Below are 18070 nucleotides of genomic sequence, written 5' to 3'. Positions count from 1 at the left end.
GGATAAACCTGCTCATAGACATGTGCCTGAACTCAGGGCCTTGATGAATAGCTGCTTTTGACCGAGCTGTTTGAAATATAAGCAGAAAGGAAGGACTGTTAGTAGGATTTCAGTAATCCCACAACTCTCCCCCACCCCAAGATGATGGCTTCTGCTTGTGTTTTTAGGGCTGAAAAGTTGTAGATCTCTCACAGCCTTTCACATTGTTGAGGCTTCAGCAAAGCATGCTACAGAACCTTTCCCACTGAGCAGCAAAGCTCTGTAACAAATAATCAAACACAGGTTACTTAAAAAAAAAATGAAAAAAAAACCCACATTATATTAGCTTTCCTTCAGAAAATAATATAGTAATCATTTACGTTTTGCCAGTTCAGTAATATCCAGGAGGTTTCTCAGTCATTAGTTCACTTGAGTGAATTAGAAATGTTTTATTGTAGTAATAAACAGTGATATGTCTTCAGGGACTTTCAAAGCAAGTAAAGTACAAAACGTAAATTATTCTGTGGTTTGGTTCTGCATTCCTTGTTCATTCAGGATTTTTGCTGGCTTCAGGGAATGAAGGAGCAAAGCCCAAATATTTGTAAGGAAATCAGGTTGAAAAAATTTGCCCTGAGCCCAAAGATGAAAAAGAGTAAAATGTCAGCAGGAGAATTGACAGAGGGAGAGGATTCCAGCTATTAAGGGAACAGTGTCTGAGAATGCCATGCGGTACTTTTATTAACACAGTACAAAAGGCAATTTAAATAAGTAAAAAGGCCTCTTTCTGCAGTTTTGGAAAGTTCTTCTTTAATTTAGGTGAAACAAACATATGTTAAACTGACCCACAGTCATACGATGACCTCAGGTCCGGTCTTGGCTTCACACTTAACAGCAAAGCATGTATGTACTCTCTCTCCCACCTCCTACGTTCTGTGCTATTTAATCCATGCTGCTTTGGGGAAGGCACCACTTCTGGGGGGCTGTGTGATGTCTAGGCTAACACAGACCTGGGCTAGGGTGGGATTTCCCCACTGCTGGGACACTACCGGCAACACCTGGCCCTCTGCTGCCTTCTGCCATACCTCATTTCTTTCTTGTGCTGACCCATTTGCTCTCTCTCCCCACTGGCTTTGAGATAAAGTGTGTTTATTGCTCTGTGTGTTTGCAGCATAATGGCATCCCGGCACAAATTGGTAAGTTTGATTCTTCCTGATTGAGTATTTTTATTTATTTGGCATCTACATGGACTGTAGACTTAAGCATGCAATGAACTGCAGATCCTGGCTGGAAATTGTGTTGACTGCCCTTTGATATTGTAACAGAAAGAGAAAAGGAGGAGTTAGCGGCAAAACTGCAGCCTTAGGTGCAGGTTTGCAAATAAGAGTCACTTGCAGGGACTCTCTCTTCTGTCAGCCTGCCTATAATAACCAAGTTCCCGGGAATTTCCATAATTTATGAGACTTGGTCTGCAGCTGGCTGCTTAGGCAGAGCAGTGATAGTAGTGAGGGTGACAGGCACACAGCATTTGCACATAGGATGATTGCATAAGCCACATTTCCTTTGGAAATTGAGCTAAAAATAGAAACACTTTCCAGTGCCAGACCTGTCTGTCGTAACTGGTAAAGGCTTTTTGTCCATTAATGAGTGTGCTGAGCTCCTCATGCCTCTTCTGGGCTAATGTGTTTACTTGGCACCTTGGCTATACTTTAATGGGATTTTGTGAAATACTTTTAATTTACTATGATAAGGAATATTGGTGGGCGAATGAATGGAAACGTGAATTTATCACATGAACCACTTTCTAGCTCTTTTAAAAGAAAATCACTATTTTTTGTTGTTTTAGGTAAGCTTTGGTCTCATCTTGTGTAATATTTCTCATTTCATGGATTGAAATGTTGTATTAAAGCGTAAATGGGTTATAATGTGTTGTGTTATCCACTGAAGGAGGTGCAGGCTTAAGGAATGCTGCAGTCAGGGTGTGTCTGTATGCACAACAACAAATAAATATTGCAGTGACCTTGCACAAATTCTTGCATGGAGTCTCTTCGCCTTTTCCCCTCAGACCCTAGTCTAGGAATGGAAGCCAAAGGGAGGGAAAAAATGAACCTGTGCTTTGGGACACTGAAAACCACCCACTAGGTCTGAAAATCCACACACTTCTAAGTTAACAATATTTAATAACAAAAGTTCCTAACTGAGGCTGAAATGCTGCTGCAATGACCGTTTCTCCTCTGCACCAGCCCGGGCTGCTGAGCTCCGTGCCTGCTGAAGACGCCACGAGAGGGCAGCAGAGACTGTGATAAAGCCACCGCCGCTCCTCCCCTGCCTTAAATGACTTTGAAACTAGGACAGCATCTGACAGTTGAAGGTTAGATGGCAAAAACATGCTGTCTCTTTTCTAAGAGACCCATTTTTCCCGTTCTTTTGCTTAAGGCTCAGCTTTACGTACGGCCAGGTTTCTCTGGCAGTGTTTTCCCTCTGATGTACACTTCAGCCCTGTGCAGTCCATCAGAGCGTCTACCTTTCTTGGCTGGGTTTTAACTGCAAATAACAAGTTAGGGAAACTGCTCATCTAAATATGCTTTGGGGCGTTCATGATGCAGAACCCAAACTGTATTTCTTAATTTTTTCCCTTTACTAGAAATGTCTTGTGTGGTGGCTAGTGTATTCTCACAGTGAGTCAGCCTGCAGTGACACCTCAGGGATTTTTATCCCTTCTGTTGAGTGTTCTCAGCAAAAAGACAATGAAAGAGCCTGAAAGGAGCAAGAGTGTCCGTACTTCTAAAACACCATTGCTGCAATTGCAGGGGCTGTCAGTGTCTTTGGCAGCAACCAAAGAGACAGCAGGTGAGTGCAACAAGCAGGGAACGGGAAACAGTCCTGTGTCTGCCATGGTGTGGGCTCTGGACGGGCAAGTAGCATTAATTCCTGGCCCCAGTCTTGCAGAGGTCAGTTCAGACTTCATCACAAGGGGCAATCTGAGGTGCTCTTTTATCTTATTCCTCAGTGTGCAGAGAGTGGGTGAAAAAGGGTCAGCAGGGCACATTTGGGTTTGGCACGCAGAGATTCTGTCCCATTGAATGATGGAAATGAGTGAACAAAATGGAATCAACAGTAATACCATGCTAACCAACTACACTGGGCCCCTTTCTTGATGCAGACACCGGTTAATTTCTTAAATGGCTCATTATGGATTGTGTGGAAGAACCAGATACTTCTTAAATGGGTTTTGATGTGGCAAGAGAGATTAGAGTGGGTGAACTGATCAAATCTTGTCCAGTATTTAACTGATTAAAGTAAGTACTATTATAATTACAGAGAAGTTATTGAGCATTTTGGATGACAAATCACGGTGCTTACTCCCCCAGACAGCGCATTGCTGTACCACCATCCCTGTGCAGAAGGATTACTGAAGCACTTTTAATACAGGAGATGTCACAGACCTTGTAACCTGCTGGGGGTGATGCCACCACAATATATGTGCGTAGGTCTGACAAACTAAGAATTGATTTACAACTCCTGTTGATTAGGTGGGAGTAAGAGTCTGGATGGTTTTGAAAGTCCCTACGAGCTTTCTGCACATTTAGGTACTTCAAAACCTTTGAAAGTCCACCCTGTAGCATACTATAACTTGAGATATTTGTTTCAGTTTTGAAGAAAACCAGCTCCAAAGTCTGCAGAAGGTAACCGTGGCAGCATTATTATTGGTGGCATTTATTCTGTATGAGCAGCTGCAGATTACATTATTTAATATCTGTTTTATCTGTGTTTCAGAACTGATTTTAGTGTTACAACAAAGGCAGGCTTGTCTTATGAGAATCAAAATTATGCTTAATTGAATTCTGCTTTGGGAGTTTCTGTCAATCACACAGCTGTGTGAATTGGAAAAGACACATGATTGCAACTATGATTAACTTCTCTGGAGTTGCTCTGAGTACTGTATATCACATTTCATAAAGAGATGTAGTATCTCCAGAATAATTGCATTGTTCTGAAGGGTATCTTTTGAATGTCAAAAATAACTCCATTTTCTTTGAGGGGACATAACGGGGATAAGAGGAAGAGACATTCTTAAACTGAAGGTTGTGAAGATTTCTAAAATAGGGTCAGCTGAAATAGGGGGTGACTTGACACATGTAAACAATTAAGGAAGAATTAAAGAAGGGTGTGTGTGACAGCAGGAAGGAACTTAGGGCCATGTGGTGCAAATTTTCAGAGAGATGAGTGTTTTGCTTGAGGGCAGAATGGATTGTTGCAGGGATTGACTGTGACACCTGTGTCAAATGAGAGTGAGGAGAGCATAGCGAGTTTTATGGGCATTCGTAATGCTCTGAAGATTACTTGATTTAACTTTGGAAAAGTCAAGGTGAGTGGCTTTTTTCCCCCCTGTTGCATTACATGGATTCACCAACAGAAGTTCTGCATTTGTGTCTTAACTGATTGGAACATCAGTAGAGACAGTGAAGTTAGTAAGAGGCAAAGAGGTGCCCCGTGTTGGTCTTCATCACCATTTAAAAATTGGCTGTAACTCCTGTAGCTAGTTACCCAATGCTAATATTCACTTTGCTCTTATCTCTAAATTGCATCAACTGTCTCCAGTGACATTTAACTTACATATGTGAAGGGATTGGCATTTTTAGATTGTCAGAGTGTTATTGGATGAAAAAGCTGATTTTGTCACGGGACATCTGTTTTATTGTTAATTAGATGAAATAGGAAAGACATCAGAAGAGTACACACAGAAACTATTTCATAGTTCCTGCTTAAAATCTTGCTCTAATCCCTTGAAATTAATGATGCTTTGCAGATTTTCACATTTTGATGTGAATTTCATTTAGGAAGTTTCAGGAACAAATGACAGAGAGTTGTTATCCATCTGTGCCTCTGTCTTTACAATTCAATTGCTCCCTGCCATTGTACAGTCTCTCCTTTCAAAACTATCAGAAGAGAGAAGACAACCAAGGAGTTCACTTATCATTAAAAAACAACCGAAGCAGCAACTTATATCATCATCACAGATCATGTTTTGTGCTTATCAAAGTAAGAATCACTATTTACATTGTCCCATCAATCTGCGTTGATCTTTTTGATAGTTGTGAGTCTGTGGGTGTTGAGATCCTGTCTTCTGGTGATTACTTGGCTTCTTCTGCCTTCCTGCTATTTATTTATTTATTTATTTTTGGGCAAAGTATAGTGTAAAGACTCAAGCAAACGATCTTTGTTTTCAGTTGTTAAAGGTCTGTTGTGTTGATGAGCTGCAGAAGAGGAAGCAGGTATAAAATATGCTCCCCAGGAGAGACAGAGAAATTGTCCTCTGTGATAGCTGGTGATGATATGTCATATTATTTCAGGATGAAAGCTGATGAGGTTTCTCAGGGGAATAAGGGAGAATAAGGAATTAAGAGCAGCAAATGGGACTACTGTAATGATGTGGAAGGTAAACTGAAGATGGGGAGAGACACCAGGTAAGGCTGAGGTGGTCGCACCTTGCTCAATTCCAATAACACATCTGCCACTCTGGTACCGAGTGCTGGGTGGATACGGAAGATCAGGGAGGTGTGCTGTCCTGCAGGAAGAAGCAAAGGATGCATACCGCCTTCAGCAGGTCCCTGCTGAGTAACTTCTAGAGCTGGAAAGGAGAAAAAGCTCTTCTGTGGTCCCTGCTTTAAGAACTGTAAGGAAAGGAATATACAGAGACTGCAGAGCGAGTCGTGGGCTGTGCGCTTGGCGTTAGACTCTGTTCGCTCAGTGCTGGTGCAGGGAGGAGATGAAGTAGAAACTAGAAAAGTAGAATTTGACTGGGGGGGGAATGGATTTTAAATCCCTAAAGTGATGTTAGCAGAAAAGTGAAGTGACTTTAAAAATGTCATCCTCAGCTGTGCGCACACGGCTCATATTAAATTAGGATTACAGGATGGAATTAGACTTTATCACTTTATTATTTAACTTTTTTTTTTTTAATGTAGCATCTGGCCATAAGATGTGCAGTGTATTAAAATGAGAATGTTAGACCATGCTCTTGGAAATGTCCTGAGCTGAACAAAACTAGGCTGACTTTTCCCATTTGCCTAATTAACTAATAAATTAAATTAAAAATGGATCTTTGGGAAGATAAGAAAATATCTGAAAATTGGAAAATACCTTCTATAAAAGAAAAAGTGACATGAGAGGAGAAATTTCAATAATGTCAAAACAAAATATTCTGATAAATAATAGATGAAACTTTTTCAGAAATACCAAAGTATTGTGGCATTTTAGCAATTTCTAAAATAATTCTGTAACCTTATTTTGGAAGGATAACTTTTTTTTTTTTTTTTTTTTTTTTTGTCCTCCAATTTTGTAAAACAGCAGAATTTAATGAAACCTATCAGTAAAGCCAGAAAAAAATCCCCTCCCCTCCCCCCCCCCCCCCCCCCCCCCCCCCCCCCTTAAAAATGTGGATTGAATAAATTGTTTCAGTTGAATTCAAACTGATTCCTTGTAGTAGATGTGTAAGACATAGGGACAAACATTATTTGGCTGCTTGTACTATTGTGCATTGCATCTAGTAAGTTCTGTGCAGCAGGGGAGAGGAGACCCATTCCAGAGCTCTCAGGTATGTGAGCACCTGCTGAGGCACAAGGAAGGAGACAGGGTCAGGGTTGCAGGTGGAAACCCTGATGCAGATAGGACAAGGTCCATGGATCTGTGATAACACCATGGACCTGCCGATGCTGTTCACTTGCTCTGTTGTCTTTTCCATCTTGCCCATCATCTTGTCATTCCACCCCATAGTTTGTTCATTAATATTTATGCCTCCCAACTCCTAATATCAGGTGTACACACACATCTTTGGCACTCCAGCTCTGCTACGTGTTGTAGATTTCACTGGCTTCTGTAATGAGAAACAGTCAAACAGTCTTTGTTTTCATTGTATTTTACTTTTTTTTTTTTTTTTTTTTTTTTTTGTGAAGCTTAAAATCTGCAGTGTGAGTGTTTGGTAACCTTGCTATTTACTCAGTAAATCACCCCCTTGAAATCCTCGAACTATAATATAACCACAAAGAAAGCAGAGCTTCTTGCTTCTCTGCATGTAGACATTTTGCAGTGAGCGGCCTGCCCATCATTGGAAATAAACCCCTCGTCTCCTGAAGCAGTTCACAGAGGCTCTATTCCTCCTTGTATTCCAGGAGCTTCTGTGGTTATTAGAGGGAGGTGCAGTTCTGGAGTTGCTGTGCAAACAGAGAACTGTCCCATTAGGCATTTATTTTGTGATAAATATCAATAGTGGTTACTTTGGTGGAATGCGAGAGAAATTCTGAAGAAGGATGTCTGAGCTAGCTATGTGCTGTTCTCCTGGCTTTGAATGTATAAAACCCTTTTAATTATGGATCAGAATTCCTACCCCACCCCTCCAAGACTCTCATAGAATAGTCAGGTAAGAGTTGACTTCTATACTGACCTCATGAAAACATTGCAGAGCCATTATGTATGCCACTTAGAGGGAGGGTCCTGGCCCTCTGTTCCAAGTACAAAGTGCTCATTATTATCCTATTCCTAGCCCTGGAAAGGTTCTTACTACTTCTAATATGTAGTATCCATTAACTAAAAATATAGCTCCATTATTCTCAATGCTGTACCCTGTCCTTCCTCACTTTTTGGTCTGGGACTCATGCTAGGGATAAACTTGGCAAAATACTTTCATTAGTGTGACTAAGAGAAGCTTACAACATGTTTCATTTAAAAGGGAGCAAGATTGATACCCTTTATTAGTGAGCTGGAGCAATCTCTGCCTTTTCTTCTAAAACAGCTCCATATCTGTTTGGCTCCGGAGTGCACAATCTTGATGAATTGTGAGTTAACTTAATGGAGAGGAAAATGTGTGTAGTGCTGTGTGAGGGCAAAAGGGAGAAATACAGAATAAGAATCGATGGAAGAGAAAAGAGACTTGATGGAAAATGAAATGGCCTCTTCCCAAAAAAGTTGATGAAGAGAAAATAAACAGACTGGCAAGCAGGCTCAGAGAGGGAATAAGAGAAACAAGACAGTCATTAAGGTGAGAGATGGATCACAGGCACAATGTATAGATTTTGATTTTGAAGAGCAGAAAGTGTGGGAATACTTGGATCACAGGCTTTGGTTCTGGCCCATCTTTGCTCAAATTAAATAAGAAAAGTTCAGAACAGGAAAAAAAGTGGAAAAAAAAAATCCCCTCCTCCCCTGAAGTATAGGATCTGAAATAAACAACACTAGAAATTTAAACTCTATTGGCAAAATGTCAGGATATTTTTGAACGTTAGTGTCTTTTCCTGTTGTTCCTGATTCAAAAGCAATTGCTTATGAATGACAGTTTCTTTATTTTATCTTTTTACCCTATAGATGTCAGCTAAATCTGTGTTGTTACTTCTGCCAGGACTGCTGTGACAGTTTAGACTGTCCTGATGGCTTATTAACTAACCTCTGATTTCACAAAATCTACCGCTACTAATAACACAAGCCAGAAAAGACCTTGCTTGGCTTTCAGAGCTGGGCAATTACCAGGAGTGCCTGTTGGGGCTGAGAGGGGAAACACGTGAAAATTGAACTGACTTGATGAGGAGATTGCTGAGAGATGGAGCAAAAGAGCAGGGCCCTAAATATCAACGTGCTCTCGTGGCTGTTCCAGGGAATTTTGCTTGTAGGAATGAGTAGAATATAAAGACACATCCCAAACTTTTAGATGCAATAAATCAACCTCAAATTCCTTTTACTAACTGATGTGTATGGGACTATTCCTCAGTAGGAAAATGTATATAGTGGTGTTCCACAGAACCTGAATATTTGGCTGTTCACATGGGAAGTAAGGACCATGGAGGATACAGATGTATTTTATGGAAATCATAAAACATTTTACTTTTTTCTATTTTATATATGTGTACTATATCTTTATATATAGTCTAAGAAATTTAGTGGTTGTGACAGGAGACTAAAACAAGAACTATCAGCTACATGATGTTCAAATAAGTGTACACCTAATGGGCATTAACACTTATCTCCATGTTACATATAGAAGTTCTGCACCTCAGTGGGATACATTTGTTTATATAGGGAGAAATATTTCTCATTAAGTTGTGCTGGGGTAGGTGCTGGTGTAAAACAGTGGCAGCTGTGTTTCTGAATCAGGGTGTTGGATATTTGAGCCCGCAACGGATGTTGTGTTTGTGTTCAGTGCTGGCCAGTATGCTGACATTAGGAGCCATGCCATGGCTTTTGAGGTTGAAATTAAATCCCACAGAAATCACTTCTATTTCTTTTCCTCTTTCTTTTCATTTAAAAAAAAAATAATTCTGGACATTTTTCAAGACCCTTTCCTTTGCAGCCCTGGGAACTAGAAATTAAATGTGGTGAGATTCCTACACAAAACCTAGGAATTTAGGAGAAGTACCAAGTACTTCAAGATCATGATAAAATCAGACTTTTGGCAACAGAAATGTTGTTGATCATCTAGTATTTGTGCTCAGGAAGTAGGAGCTGCTCCTTGAGCAGCAGCGTGGCTGAAGGCAGTGGGGAGGAGGGCACGCTGTACGCATGTCTCAAGCTGCAGTGTCTGTGATGTAAGGAGAGATCCTGCTCTCCTTCGTAGGCTCGTTCTTGATTTGAGTTGCTGAGACTGGAAGAACAGCAGGGATCAGGGACTGCAGGGGAGCTGTGGGTGCTGCTGCGTCTGCAGATTGCCCTGACCAGGGCTGCCATGAAATCAGGGCTGGTTACAGCCGATTGCTTGTTACTTTGAACAGAAGGGAAGACAGCCCTGAGCCTGCTGGGCTGAGAAGAAAATCGCCCCACCATCACAGAAGTGGTCTGTGCGTGTCGATTGTCACAAACGTGGATTTCTAAGTAATGGGAAATTGATGCATGAGTTTGAAAGCCCTTTCTTCGGAGGACTAGCAGCTATCATTCAGTAACTCTGTGGGTGTATGCGTGTAGACTTGTGTGTAGTGCAGCAACGTTTAACAAGCTCTCTAAGAAACATGGTAGGAAAGAAACAGAGCTCAAAATAACTAACAGAAGGTGGAAAGGTTTAAAAAAGGGAAAAAGGAAAAAAAAAAAGAAAAAGAAAAGCCTACAACCCCCCACTCCTCTTCCAACCACCCCCAAAGCAGATGAAGAGAAACTAAATCTTTAAAGATAGTCTTAGATAAAAGACTAAAATATTTATATCACCTTTTTAACCTGAATTTTATAGCAATGAAGTTTAACATATATCTTCTATTACCTTTGTCAAGTTTATGACTAGCTCTCATTTATGGATCCCTTAAATATGTATAAGACAGTTTTAGTTGTCTTGTTTACACGGGTTTTCTCTTTGGGCATTTGTCTCCATCACTGGGTAGCATGTTTATGGTAATTTACTGTAATACATGTATATCAAAGGCAGTTTAAATGACACTTAGCCTTGAATACATTTAAGATTTTTTTTTCCTTTTAGCCACTAGGAAGTCAAAAGATATATGAAAAGCTATTAATTTTCAAATGATAGTAACATAAACAATATTAAAACTTGTATTTGCTCTTTGAACAGTGTGAGGCAGAAATATATAACAAATGGGGCATCACGCAGTCAGTTATTAAAGAAGTAAATTAGAAGTAAATTCAATCTTTTCTTTTCACTTGTCAAAGATAATCTGGACAGTAGCTTGATGATTAGAGAACAAAATGTGTCTGATTATTTGGGTTAGCTTTAATCAGTGAACAGACAGCTTTGACTCCTCAGTAAATGTTTGTTTCCAGCCCCGTGGAAGGAGACTCCCCTGTGTTGTCCAGAGGTGTCCGGCTGTGCGCACAGCAGGTCCTTGCATCATTGCTGCTGTGCCAAAGGGATCAGAACAGATTGCCTCCATGCTAGGGGCTGAAGCTGTGCATGGCACGCACCATGCCCATGTAGCAAGGAAGAATTGTGTTGCAAAGGTATTTCTGTGAGTAGACATGGAATAAAAACCCCTGCATGGTTGGGAGCCTGTGCACAGAGTCCCAGCACTGTTTTCCCAGAGCTGTGTTGTCTGGGGTGGCTGAGCTGGAGCAGAGCACAGGCACCGTGTGGGCCTGGGATGTGCTTTACCAGTAGTCTGCAGGGTTTTTGGCTATGTGGAAGGGTATGATTTGGCCTGAGGGTCAGTGTTTTGGGGTGGATGAACTGTACTGCTGCTGGTTTTGCACTAGTCTAGTTCATTCCTGCCTGTAAATAACATTTATGTATCTTTATGGAATATAAAACAATGTCTGGGAACAATGGAAACTGGATTCCCTGATGCATCGAAAAGTGCCTCCAGATGCTTATCTGCTCTTGGTGCTGGAAAACCTTTAAAAACCTGCTCCCTAATCTTAATCATTTAAAAAATATTGCCGTTAGAGAGAGACTATTGAAAGCTAACAACTCGTCCAGCAATCAAGCTCTGTGGCCTTTGGTGGAGTGATCAAGAAAGACTTGCTGGCACTAGGGAATATCAGAAAGCCCAGCTGTTAATGATAATGGAGGTAGGAAGCCTACAGTACTACTGAAATTGCACAAAAACCAGTACTACCCCTTTACTCCAGCCCAGGCACTTGTGCACGCCGTGATGCTGACAAGAGAAAAGCTTACTATTAGAAGTCATTTCCCTGGGATGTGTGTTTAGAGCAAAGTATGATGCCTTTGAACTAATAAAATTAATTTCTGCTGTTTGAAAGTAAAGGTGGATACAGCATCCACACTGCACGTATGCAAATATGTAATTGTGGATCATTGAAATATGCTATATTGCAAGTGCAGAAAGAGCCATCGTGTTGCTTCAGAGGAGGAAGCAAGGAATGAAATTCTTTTTATGAATAAACCCCAACTGAATGTTTGTGCATATGCATTTGTATTTGCTTTCTCTTTGTTCTTTGTTCTTCCTTTAGCGCTGCATTTCCATGCAGACTGCTAGTGATCAGAATGCAGAGCTCCCGTACGGCGGAGCTGTGTGCTGGCATTGATCTAGTGGTCTGTGCCAGCTCAGTGGTGCAAGATTTACTTTAATTTCCTCTTCCCTTTGTTCTTTTGCCTCTGTGCTTTAAATAAAGACTGTTATTACTTCTGGAAATCTTGAGCAGTCGTAGCTATTTTGTATCTAAATAACCATGACACATTTCTCCCCGATCAGTAACTGCAGATCTCCCAGTTTGGTGAGTGCCATTCTTATACATGTTTCAACTTCTCAAAGCTGTTAGCAGCTTGGGGGAAGTTTAAGGTTTGATTTTTGGTTAGACTAAATGGAGAGTGAGCATTTTGAAGCTATCAGGGTGTGCAGCTGGAGACTGTGTGCTTCTGGGAAGAAACCTCTGACATGGTTTTGATGGCAGGTCCCAAAACAGAGTAAGGACAGACCAGGAATGTTTGCTCTTCACTTAAATACCAGAGCTGATCAGGATCATGGAGGAAGTTCATGGGAAAGCTCTAGGGAATGATGTAGCACATGTGGCTTGGCCATCCTCTTTTTGTATTGTTAATAACATAGGGCAGGCAAATAATACACAGCAAAAACTATCTTTAGGTGTCTCCTTTACACAGCAGGAAATAGAATAGAGGTTGCCTTTTACTTACTCATTTTCCTTGGCAGGAGCAACACAAATTCTTTTATAAAGGAGGAAGATTTCATAAGTGCTGCAGTAGTTGGAGTGTATTTGGTATGTGCTTTTCTTTCTATACTGTAATTGCATAACTGTGCAGTGGTGCAATGTGTATTTACATGGATTGATACAGGGTCAGGGGTTTCAGCCCCTTTGCCTGCTCTCGGCGTGGCTTTCTCCAGTGAATTTATTTGGAAAATGTCCTGTTAAAGAATCAGTAGAACTCATTAGTTTCTATTCTTTAACTTCTTTACAAAATGCACACGCGTTTTCTGCAGGAGCAGAATATGAAGATTGCACTCATTTTCCAACTACATTTCATAGTGATCATTTTCAGAGCTGCCTTTAATAAAATCTCATACAGGAAAAATGTGGAGAATGTTCTTGGGCTGCGGTTATTTTCTTTTTTCTCTCCCTGAATTTATTTGTAAACTGTAGTTTTCTTTGTGCTCCTTTCCTTTATGCTGAGATGCTGACAAGCTCTTTTAATATCCTTGCATAGAACCCTTCTCATCACTCCACAGGTGTGCAGCAGCTCAGCGAGCCAGGCCGTGCAGAAATCCTCCCTCCAGCTTTCTGTATTTTAGGAGGTTATGTCAAAGGCTGGTGGCCTCACCTCATGTTTGGAGCTTTCTGACCTCCTCTTTTGCAGCTGGGATGCTCGAGCTGTCAGCTGGTTTGTGGAGGGGAAGCAGATTCCCCTTCTGAGCTGACAAAAGCACAAACCAGCATCTCCCCACACAGCAATACCCTCGTGGCAGCACGGCACCAGGCTTCCAGCACTCAGCAGCGTTACGGCCCCGTGCCGAGCTGCACTGCCTGGCTAAGCTGTGGTTGTTCCTCTTATTGCAGGACACAGTGGCAACTAGAGGGACTGTGACCAGAGTGGTGCATCTCGGTGTTGTGATGCAGGTGAGCACAGCGAGGAGGGTTGTCTGCTAGGCAGTCTGCAGTGAGGGGGAAGGAATGCTGCTTTTAATGAAGAAACTGAGTGGAATTACAAGCAGCAGATTAATTACTTTCCTCAAAAGGAAAATGTGCTTAGTTTCAAACTGGTTGTTCCAGTGAGCCTTGTATTGTATAACACTCACCTGAGACAGAGGCTGACAGGCTGTCCCAACCTTTAATTGACTAATTAATAGTTATTAATTAGTATTCCCTGCAGTTGTAGTCTCAACCATGAGTTAATTGATTCTGATGGGGAATTAAATGTCCCATGTCAGAGATGAGTGCCCATAACAGCATCTGAGGCAGTTATTTCGTGTAATAGACTAAAACAAACCTGTTTTATATGTGTGTGTACACTGATACCAAATTGCACAAACCCTTGGTTTTGTTTATTTAAACCTATTGCTCTGTGCCTGTTGGATAATGTGGTTTGTAAACACTTAATGGAGACACTTAATTCTTATGTAATGGGGAGAAGCGGGGGGAAATGCTATTTTCAAACCCTGTGCTCTGGTACGGGATCTATTTCTCTCCAAAAACCATTGTAAAACCATCTGCTTTTCCAATTCACTTCTGTCATGAGCTAAAATCCTCTGGAGATGGGAGCTAACTGGTAGATTTGGTAGTCAAGTATTCCAGCACTGACAGGCTGCAGTATTTCACAGGAGCATAAATATCATCATGTCTATTAAGTTTATTAGGTTAAGAGATTTTGGAAAATAACCTCTAATGGGCAGCATGACTTGACAGGCAGGTGCAGCTGACAGAACAAACATTAGTTTTCCTGTTCAATTTACACCGTTTTCGATGGTTGAGCCCTCTGCCAGGCAGCAGCAGCAGGATGGCACTGGCTTTGGTTTGCTGTTGTTGTGCTGTCTGAACCTTCTTTTGGAGCAGTAAAACTTCTGAAGCCAAAGGAAGCCTTACTAAAGGCTTTTCAGCTGAGTTATCTGTAAGCTTCTCATTAAATTCAAGCTGTCTGCTCTTATTTATATAAATAAGTAAAGCTGATATTTATATTTATCAGCTTTACGGTGTTGTAAGATCTCCTAGCACATCTTTTAGAGTGTAAACACGGCAAATATACATTCATATATTAATAGGAACTATTCAAACTCTGGAGCAGTGCGGGTCACTGTTGTATTCTAGGCAATGTGCAAAGCATACAGGATAAAATCCTGACCCTGTCAAAGCTGATGGGTGTTTGCCAAGCAGTGGAACCAAGATTTCACTAGGAACATGCAAAGAATATCTGATAACCTGGTGTGCTGGAGGTGGTGCTTGCTGGGATGTGGAGCCTCATGACTGAGCTGTTATACAAGAGGAGAGTTGATTCCTGGTTTTCTCATGACGGCTGTGAATGGTAGACCCAGAAGTGAAATTGTGCAGTCCATCCTCCAAAGTCTCAACAAAATCTTTCTGTCGCCCAGGCACAGAGTATTTTATATTGCTTAATATCCTTGGTTATTGATTAGAACTCTTGGTGGAGGAGAACCAAGGACAGTTTGATCTTCTCTAAAATGATGATTGAGAGATGAATGGGGGTTGAGAGAAGCTGATAAATGGTTCTGAATTTAACACTTTAGGCTAAGACACTGAACGCCTGATTTCCATTTAAAAGGAAGAGGTACCCTGCAGGTGAGAAAACAGGGTTCTAAATTATTTTGAAAAATTCAGGTGTCAGGCAAAGATGGGAAGATTTACATGTTAATGGGATCCTCAGCAGGGGGATCCTCAGCACCTTAGAGTGGTGATGGCAGAAAAATAGATGCACCCATCTGGACCTTCAGATGTTATCCCATAAGTTCAAATAGTCCCATACATTTCTGAGACAAAAATAAAAGTGAGTCAAAAAAGATTTGTGGTTGGACAGATGGCCCACAAAAGAGCCTCATGTTACTTTCCAAACCTTTCCCTAGGACAGGCTGGCCCACCTGGTCCAGCACTGCAGCAGTTCAAGCCATGACCTCTGTAAACTGCAGTGTGGGAGCCAGTTTGGGAGCTTTGGGTTCCCACTGCTAAGGCTTGAACTCTGGGGAGGGTGCTGGCTTCTGTGAGCTTGAAAAGAAGTGACAGAGACCAGGAGCGTTTCTGATGGGACGTGACACACGCAGCTGAGCCCAGCTCAGCCTGGCTCCAAGTGAATACTTGCTGCAATTTCTGTAACTGAACTGCAGGAGAATATTGATCTGGTGAGACTTTTTTGGCCATAAACCATATATGTATGAGCTGTATATCTATACAGTTTATTTATGTGTGTGTGTATGGCTTATGTAAATGTATCAAAAACCAGAATATGTATATTTCTACTTATTATTTCACATGTTTTTTTCTTATTTTCTTACTTTTTTTTTTTTCCAGTTGGAAATTTTTAGAGTGAGCCAGGTTTTACAGTGAAACAATGCAGACTGCCTGTGTCTCTTCTTGAGATGTACCTTGTCCTGAAGCATCACATCAAGGGAATGTATAAAATAGTTGCATATTATGAGTTTATTAAATTTCTGACTCCAGCTTACTTTAATAAACTTTGAATTAAACTCAGGCTGGTGACAGAAGCAAATAGCAATAAAACATTCTGCTGTCATCTTTGTCCTGAAAAATATTTTACATGAAGGATCCAATAGCCATGGCAATAGTGTTTTTTTCCTTTCTCTGTTAGTACGCAGGGCCTAATAAGCTTGCTAAACATTTCTGCAGAATTATCCGCTATAGCTAATTCGGCCTAGGCAAGGTATTTGGGCCTGTGGAGAAGCTCTTAGAGATGTCAAGCATTTTATAAATCAGATAATTTTCTTGGTCAGTAAAAGCCGTGGAGATCCAGTGCCTGGGCAGATTGCACTCTTCAATTGAGACGTTAAACTTTGTTTCCTTTCAGAAGCTGTGTGAGTCAGCTCCAGGCAAATCTAAGCATTACAGCGGAACTAAAACAAACATAAAGTGGAACCAATCCTAAATATATTTGCATCTAGATTTTGGCAGACATTGTTATGGCTTTCTGTATTTTATGTGCCTTTTTAATTTCCCTGTGAAATATTTTTTGGTAAACTTATAAGTTTTTCAAACCACTTTAAGTTGTTGACTCTTCCACTTATGCAAATGATGTCTCTTGCTCCACGACTTTAATTTTAAAGGGAGAGAATGACTTACAGCTTTGCCTCTGCATTAACCTAGACATCTGCTAGCGAGAATTTGTGCTCTTGTGAATGCAAAACAAAACAAATAAACACAGATTTTTTTTTCTTAACATGTGAGGATGTGTAATACTGGAGAGAGATTTACAGAGTGACCCAGCACTTCTGACATTGAAAAGTCTAGTATTTAACTTCACTATAAGTGGGACAGGAGCTTGGCTGAAAATAGGAACCTATCCCAGTTGCGTGCACCTTGTCACTATAGCAAAATTTGTAGGAGTTGATACAGTTTATATACATAGGAATGTAGACATTCCTTCCAAAGTGAGTTAAGATAGCTTAAGGACTGCTCTGAGCTTGTCTTCCTCCTTGCTTAGCTACCCCCACAGCAGCAAACAGCTCACTGATGGGAGTTTAAATTAGTTTGAACTGACACTAAACTGAGCCTAACCTCTGAGCAGGCCCAGAGTTCTTAGGTTGAGCTCCATTATGTCTGTACTCATGAGATTAAATGTCTTGGGCTATTAAAAAAAACAACAAAACAAAAAAACTGGGTGGTTATCCAGTTTGTTAGAATGACCTTGGTGACAGTGCAGCACAGTAATGCACACTATTGTTAGCATATCTTCTCAGATCACACCCTTTTCTTTTAAACTTTCTTTAATCTACAAGATGGCATTCAGCTAGTGCAAAGAAAATGGCTAAAACATCTCCCGCTTCCCATATCTTTTAAAATAAAGATGCATCAGGCTTTTGGCTTATGTGAGCTTTTGATAGTGATAGGAATATTTTTCAGTTATTATGAAGAATGCATAAAGAACACTTTGATCTGGTCATCTGAGTAGGTACATAAAATACCAAATCTACTTCTCTTGTGATGATGAAGTGGTTTCAAAAACTCTTGGTGATGTATTTTTCTTACAGCTTTCAAGGGCAAAGCTAATTAAGAGTGCCATGTGGTTCAGGCACTCTTAGTGAGAGATTTTGTTTTATTGTTGCTTCACTTTTTGGAAATATGTTGCTGGCCATAATTTGCACACAGTTATAGAAGTGGCTAATGAATATACCTTTTTTTGCGGGGGGTGGGGGGTGTGGTGGTGGTGTGTATATAATAGCTGAATGGTTTGTCATTGGCTATATGTGTTGTCTTTGAAGATGGCACAAATACAGGTTATTTTCAGTTAATATTTTAGAAGAGAGCTTCAGTACTTCAAGCATTAGGTGCACAATCTATATATATTTGATGAGTGGCCTTGTTTGACTTTTGGCACTACTTGTATGAGTAAAATTACTTGTGCATGCCTGCTGGCAGGGTAAGAAAAACACAGGATAGAAGTGTTACATACTTATAACAATGTCATTGTAGAGACGCTTGGTTAACATGTAAAGACAATATTTCTCTAATAAAT

The 18070-nt window shown here is 40.7% G+C and overlaps 1 long non-coding RNA gene across 3 annotated transcripts in view; it reads left to right on the top strand.

The window, feature by feature from the left end:
* Positions 1–18070, top strand: part of LOC106019428 (uncharacterized) — a 158607-nt gene that overhangs the window by 5834 nt on the left and 134703 nt on the right. The window contains exons 1-2 of one of the 3 annotated variants that reach the window (XR_011810924.1): positions 4181–4345; positions 13435–13494. The exons of 1 other annotated variant lie outside the window; for it this stretch is intronic. This is a non-coding gene — a long non-coding RNA (uncharacterized lncRNA). Of the gene's footprint in view, positions 1–4180; positions 4346–13434; positions 13495–18070 lie in introns of those variants that run through there. One more of the 3 variants, XR_011810925.1, reaches the window with a different exon arrangement.

The sequence above is a fragment of the Anas platyrhynchos genome, chromosome 8, assembly GCF_047663525.1.
Source record: "Anas platyrhynchos isolate ZD024472 breed Pekin duck chromosome 8, IASCAAS_PekinDuck_T2T, whole genome shotgun sequence".
NCBI lineage: Eukaryota > Metazoa > Chordata > Aves > Anseriformes > Anatidae > Anas > Anas platyrhynchos.
Note: the sequence above shows the minus strand (reverse complement) of the source record. Positions and strands in the feature narration are given on the sequence as shown.